We start from the raw sequence: 7,500 nt of genomic DNA, 5'->3' as shown, positions 1-7,500 counted from the left end.
ATATACTAGTTATAGAAATGAATATGTATAAGTGCGCAGAGAAGAAAAGAAAAGAAACGAAAAGGATGTCATAGAAGAATGTAAAGGTCAACCAAAGCTATTTTATAGATTTGTAAACAACAAACTGAAAACAAACAAGAATTAGTGAAACTACGACAAAGAGGAATAGAATACACAGAGGAAATAGAAATGGCAGAAATTATGAACAAGCATTTTAAATCAGTGTTTTCGAAAGAGAACATACAACTTAGAGATGTCGAGTGGGAGGGGGAAGTCCCCCTACGAAAGAGATAGAAGTAACAAAGAATGAAATAATGAATCACTTGAGTAATCTCGATGTCAGAAAATCGCATGGTCCAGATGATATAGCAAACTGGATTTTGAGAGAATGCAAGGACGAACTACCAGACAAAATACATAGTCTAATAAGCAGTTCATTGAATTAAGGAAAAGTTCCAGAAGATTGGAAAAGAGCAAATATAGTATCAATATATAAAAGACGAAAACAAAGAAGACCCTACAAACTATAGACCGGTCTCTCTTACAAGTACGGTAGCAAAAATTTGAGAAAGAATGATCAAAATTAGATGGGTAAGGCATTTGGAGAAAAAACAACAACAACAATGTACTAAATCCGAGGCAGTTTGGATTTAGACAAGGAAGATCATATGTCACAAACTTGATGTGTTTCTATTCAAGACTAATAGATACAATACAGGAAAGAGATGGATGGGCTGATTGTGCCTTTCTAGACCTGAGAAAAGCTTTTGATAAGGTGCCACATAAGAAATTGCTAAAGAAATTAGAAACTGCAGGAGGAATACAGAGCAAACTACTGAAGTGGATGGGAGACTTCTTGCATGGAAGGAAAATGAAAGTGTTGATAAGAGACAAACATTCCAATTGGGATGAGGTGATTAGTGGAGTTCTACAAGGAACAGTACTGGCCCCAATAATGTTTGCTATATATATTAATGATATGGATAAATAAATTTAAAGTTATGTGAGCTTCTTCGCAGACAAAGCAAAAATTGAAAAAAAAAAAGTGAACACCGAAGAAGATTTTAAACCATTGCAGAATGATCTCAATAAAGTATGGGGATGAAGTAGGAAGTGGGAGATGGAATTCAATATTAAGAAGTGTAGTATAATGAAATTTGGAAGAAGGAAAAAAGGAATAGTGGGATCATATACATTGGGAGGAAGAAATTTTAAAAAGTGGAAAAAGAGAAGGACCTGGGAGTTATTACTATGAATAATATGTCCCCTGAAAAACATATAAAGAAAAATTTTGGAGAAACTTATAATTTGATAAGATCAATCAAAGTGACATTTACATACCTGGAAGAAGAAATGGTGAAACAAATATTAATCACTTTAATAAGACCAAAATTGGAGTATGCTGTGACGACGTGGTCACCAAGTACAAAAAAAAAAAAAAAATCTATAACAAAACTTGAAAGAATAGAAAGAGGAATTACAAAATTGGCACCATTGCTCACAGAGCTATCATAAGAGTAGAGGCGGGCAAAACCTGAACTACAGACATTAGAGCAAAGAAGAGAGAGAGGAGACTTACTAACTATTTATAGAATCATAAAAGGCATGGAAATTATTGATAGAGAGGATCTAATAAAATGGGATAGTAGAGATACAAGAGGACATGGAAAGAAAATCAAGAAAGAGAATTAGAGAAGAGATTTGAAAAAGAACAGCTTTCCCCACAGGATAATAGACGTTAGGAACAAGTTAGATGAGAACGTGGCGAATGCAAAAATGATACACAAATTTGAGAACAGTCTGGATAAAACGAAATATGGAGACGGGACATCATGAGCATAGCTCCCCTTCCCGTAAAATACAACTAGGTGAATATAACTAGGTATATACACACACACACACACACACACACACACACACACACACACACACACACACACACACACACACACACACACACACACACACACACACACACACACACACACACACACACACACACTCACACACACACAAACACACGCACACAAATAATAGAAACAATAATAAGATAAAATCACCTGTGGGAAATCACAACGAATATACAAACTGTAAAACGTAATAAAACCGTGAATATGAGAAAGATAAAAATGTGTGTGTTAATATGTAAACTTATATGTAAATTCAGAAAGGATTTGAATCTGTTAGAGTGACGTGATGATCTCTATTGATACATGAAAATTAAAGATTGAGTCTGGGGTTCTAGAAAGAACCCACAGATCCTAAAATGAAATCTAGATTCCATTTTGTGTGATGGAAACTTGTGAATACATAATCAAGGCCATGCGGCTCAGTAACTTTGATCAGAGGGCAAGGACGTTTGTTTTACTTTCATGAGAGTTGCTCTCATGAGAGTTTCTGTCATGAGAGTTGCTGTCATGAGAGTTGCTGTCATGAGAGTTGCTGTCACGAGAGTTGCTGCCACGAGAGTTAATGCCATGAGTATTGTTCAGATGAGAGCTGCTCTCATAAGAATTGCTGTCATGAGAGTTGCTCTTATGAGAGTTTTCGTCAGAGTTTATGTCAAGAGAATTTGTTATGAGGGTTGCTGTCATGACAGCTGTTTTTATAAGAACTGTTCTAATAAGGATTGATGACATGAGATTTGTTGTCACGAGAGTTGCTGTAATAGGAGTTGCTGTCATGAGAGTTGTTGTCATGAGAATTACTGTCATAAGATGTTGCTGTTATGAGAGTTACTGCCATGAAATTTGTTCTCATAAGAGTTGTTCTCATAAGGATTGTTGTCATGAGAGTTGCTATTATGAGAGTTGCTGTCATGAGAGTTGCTGTCATGAGAGTTGCTGTCATGAGCGCTGCTGTCGTGAGAGTTGCTCTCATCAGTGCTGCTTGTACACGTAAGAATTGCTCGTACTCGTGAGAGCTACGGCTGTAAGGACTGATTGTGTTTTTGAGAGTTACTTGTAACTGTCATCTTCATTTCCCGTTCTATTTCCTTCATAATTATGTTAATGGTAAGTTTGCTAATCTAACTCGTTCTAACTTTTAGAACCTCTCAGGCTATAACTATTAAATAATAATGATAATTTTATTTCACATTCGCTCCCTCTCATTACAAACACCACAACTTCATCCCACCTCCATGTCTTGTTCTCCTCACTCGCTTACAACAAGGAATATGCGTATTTCAAATTCCCAAAAGCACACAGACGAAATATTACGTGTTCTATTAAGGATATCCGAGATGTATAAGTTGCAACAATGCATCGTCTTGCAACATGAGCTCTCTCGAGACCAGAGCTCATTATTTACATTTTCCGGCCAATGATCAACGCATTAAGCGTCGACGACGGCAGAGCCATCTAGTGTCTGCACTACGCACTTATGATCTTATGGCAGTTTTGACGACAGCAGAAATATTTAGTGTTTGAGCTACGCACTTTTGGTTGTGTTAAGACAGACACGTCCGAACAGTCAAAAAAATACAACAGGATAACAAAACATCTTATGTTTTGTCTGTGAGGTAAACTTAAAAAGTAGGGAATAGATAAGCAAATATTTGAATGGAATGTTACATGGGAAATGGACCTAATTATGAACATTAGTTCTGTGTATGAACAAATGTTTAGTTTTACGTCTGATATATGATTGGTTAAAGAATAACAAATTATATACCTTTTATTTCACTTCCTTTAATACAATCTGATTCGACTTAATCTACTTCACCTTTGTTTTTGTTTTATTTTGTATAATTCTAATCTATTATATTTTATCTTGTCTTGTTTCACTTTATTTTACTTCATCGTGTTTAACTTTTATTATTTTCTCTTTTAGTGATAGTCTGCGGGAAAGAGGGAGGATCCTTCATCCACAAAGTACTCATATGAAAGGGATCAAATTGTTTTTATTTATTTATTTATTTATTTATTTATTTATTTATTTATTTATTTATTTATTTATTTATTTATTCATTTATTTATTTATTTATTTATTTATTTATTTATTTATTTATTTATTTATTTATTTATTTATTTATTTATTTATTTATTTATTTATTTATTTATTTATTTATTTATTTATTTATTTATTTATTTATTTATTTATTTATTTATTTATTTATTTATTTATTTATCTATTTATTTATTTATTTATGAAAGGGGTGTGTTTTCACACAGATATCCATTCTATAAGGAGAAAAACCCTTGATATGTGTATTACATGGATTAGTGCATGACACATTAAGGTCTTTCGATTAATGTTAGACTAATACAGGGTTTGACCCAATCCAAGGCTGTCAAAATGAAGTATTTTTTATTTATTTATGTTTATTAATTGATTGATTGATTTATTTATTCATTTATTTATTTGTTTACTTATTTATTCATTTACTTATTTAGTTACTTATTCGTGTATTTAGCTATTTCCATTTATATATTTATTTATCTATTTGTCATTGTATATTTTTATTCATCTTATTATTTTTTTTTCTTTATTTATTTGTTTATTTCCCATTTGGGGTTATGGCTGCATGTTATTGTATAGTATAGTTTGCGCAGTAGCTTGCAGCTGATAATTTAGGAACTATATAGGGCGCCTCTACGGCACAGTCACACGCCATTTTGTTTATTTTAGAGGAAATCTCTACTCATAGAGTAATTATGCCACTTTATCATACTCCAGCTGTCCCACTGTTATGCTGTCCACCCCTCTTAATACTGTACTGTACATTTCTTTGAGTATATATTTCTATTTTCGCTGCTGTCCCCCTGTGGTAGGGAGAATAAAGAATACTGCCACCAAGTCTTCCCACTCGGGTCGCAAAGGCGGCTAAAACAGGACAGACTGATGGGACTAGGTATCTTGCTCTCTGTAACCCTGAGGGGTACATTCCTATGTGAAATCAAGGCAAAAGAGGGTCTGAAATGAGTTTTCCAAACAAAACCCTAAGGTTTGGGTCTTTTAATGTGCGTGTGTGGTGCAGATGAAAGTAAAAGGGAAGAGATAGTCTGTATGTTTGTGAAAAGGGAGATAGATTTGCTGGCATCAAGTGACACTAAATCGAAAGGGAGGAATAATTTCAAGTTTGGGAGTGTAGTGACTAGGGTGTCGGAGGTGAAGGGAGAATGAGGGAGGGAAGGTGTGGCTCTACTAGTGAGAAGATAGATAAGCGTGTGGTGGAGTGGAAGGAGGTTTCTTCAAGGTTAATGTGGATGAAGGTAAAATTGGAAAGGGAGATGTGGGTCTTTGTAAGTGCATATGGGCCAGTTAGTGAGAAGAGTGTAGATGAAAGGGAGGGTTTTTGGATATATTTAGATGAGTGATTAAAGCGTTTTGGGAGGAATGTCAATGTAGTGGTTTTGGGAGATCTCAATGCCAAGATAGGGGATCAACCAGTATACGGACTGGTTGGGAAGGGTGGAGTGCCAGGTAAAAATCATAGTGGAGAGTTAATAGTAGAAATGTGTATAGAAAGAGATTTCAGGATAGCTAACACAATGTTTTTGAAATAAAGTCAAGCAATATTTTTGAAATAAAGTCAAGCAACATGGGCGAGGGTGGTGAATGGAGGAGTGGTTGATAAGGTATTAATGGACTATATAGTGGTATCTAGTAAAAGAGTGGGAATAGTTCTGGATGTCCATGCTCTTAGGGGAGAGAGTCGGGGAACATCAAATAATTTTTGGTGGAAGGTAACCTAAGAGTAGAGGATAGGTGTAAAAAGAGGAAAAGAGCAGAAGGTAAAGAGGTATTTAGAGAAATTTGTTTATATGAGAATGAAAATGTGCAGGAGTAACAGATGAATCTCAGAGAAGTGTGGGAGGTGGTGAAGGATAGAGTAGAAGTAGGAGTGGGGGAGGAATGGAGGTATTTCAAGGAGGGAGTAACAAGGTGTGCAAAGATGGTAAGTGTAACAAAGGAAATGGGGTGGGAATGAAAGAAAGGATTATGGGTAGTGGGATAATGAAGTGAAGAAGGTAGAAGAAGAAAAGAAGCGGGCATTCAAGGACTGGTTGTAAAGTAGCACGAGAGAAATACATGGGAGGTACAAAGAAAACAGAAGAAAAGCAAAACAAAATACAAAGGAGGCAAAAAGGAAAGCAGATGTAAAATGGGGGAGGGGTAGGACAGAAAAAAATTAAAGCAATAAAAAAATTTTGTAAGTTAAGAGAGGAAGGGGAGGTGAGTCCAGTACAGAAGAAAAGATAAAAAGCGCAGATGGAGAGATGTTAACAGAAGAGGAGGGGGTAAGGGGAAGGCGAGAAGGTTATTTTAAAGAGCTGTTGAATGTGGAGGAGGATAGGGGGGATTTCTTGTTAACAGTACGAGATGATAAGAAGAAGACGGTGGTGGGAGAGAAAAAAGGAGGATAAATAAAAGGATGCAAGTAGTTTTAAAAATCATGAGAGCAGGAAAGGCACCTGGGTTAGATGGGTGTTATGAAGAAATAAGGTACAGTAATAGTGGACTGGCTAGTGAGGTTATTTAATGTATGTCTAAGGAAGGGTAGATTGCCGGAGGACTGGAGAAGTGCTTGTATAGTTCCGTTTTACAAATGAAAAGAGGGGACAAATGTGTGAGTAATAGTTTCAGAGGAATCAGTTTGATGTGTGTAGTTGGGAAGACATATAGGAGGTATTTAATTTAAAGGATTTTGTAGAAGAAAAGAGGCGAGAAATATTGTGGGTTTATGAAAGGTAGGAGTTGTGTGGATTAGATTTTTATGGTAAGGTAGATATGCGAGAAAGCTTTAGGAAAAGGAAAAATGTTTTTGGGGACTTTATGGATTTGGAAAAGGCTTATGGCAGGGGAGACAAAAAGGTACTGTGGGAGGTTTTGCAGATATATGGCGTTGGAGGAAATTTGTTAATGGCAGTCAAGAGTTTTTATGAGAGTAGAGCCTGTATTGGAATTGGATATGGAGAGATCGAGTTGTTTGAGATGAAGGTGGGACTGCGGCAGGGATTTATCATGTCGCCATGGCTATTCAATGTGTACATGAATGGGGTGGTGAGGGAGATAAATGTAAGGATAAAGAGCAGGTTACTAGAGATGGTTAAAGAAAATGTAGAGAAGTGAGAGGTGAGCCAGTTTTTGTTTGCTGACGACAGTACTTGTGGCTGGGTCAGTGGAGGGCTTAAGGAAGTTAGTGGCGGAGTCTGAGAAGGTATGCGATAGGAGAAAGTTGAAGGTAAATGTGAGTAAAAGGTGATGAGATGTACAAGGGGAGAGGATAGCGGCGAGTTGGAAGTCTTAAAGGAGAAAGGCTGGAGGAAGTGGATGGCATTTGGTACTTGGGGTCACATGGGACGGGAAAGGGAGGAGTGACGGTGGATGTAAATTGTAGACTGAGAGAAGCAAGTAAATGCTTTGGTGAATTAGAAAGCGTCATGAAAAATAGGCATCTGGGAATGGATGCAAAGAGGAGACTATATGAATGGGTAGTTGTGCCAACGCCATTGTATGGGGAAGAGATTTGGAGTTTAAAAGAGGCAGAAAAAA

Source organism: Oratosquilla oratoria, chromosome 5 (genome assembly GCF_046742065.1).
Source record: "Oratosquilla oratoria isolate Oo_2021 chromosome 5, ASM4674206v1, whole genome shotgun sequence".
Taxonomy (NCBI): Eukaryota; Metazoa; Arthropoda; class Malacostraca; order Stomatopoda; family Squillidae; genus Oratosquilla; species Oratosquilla oratoria.
This window is presented reverse-complemented; position numbering follows the sequence as displayed.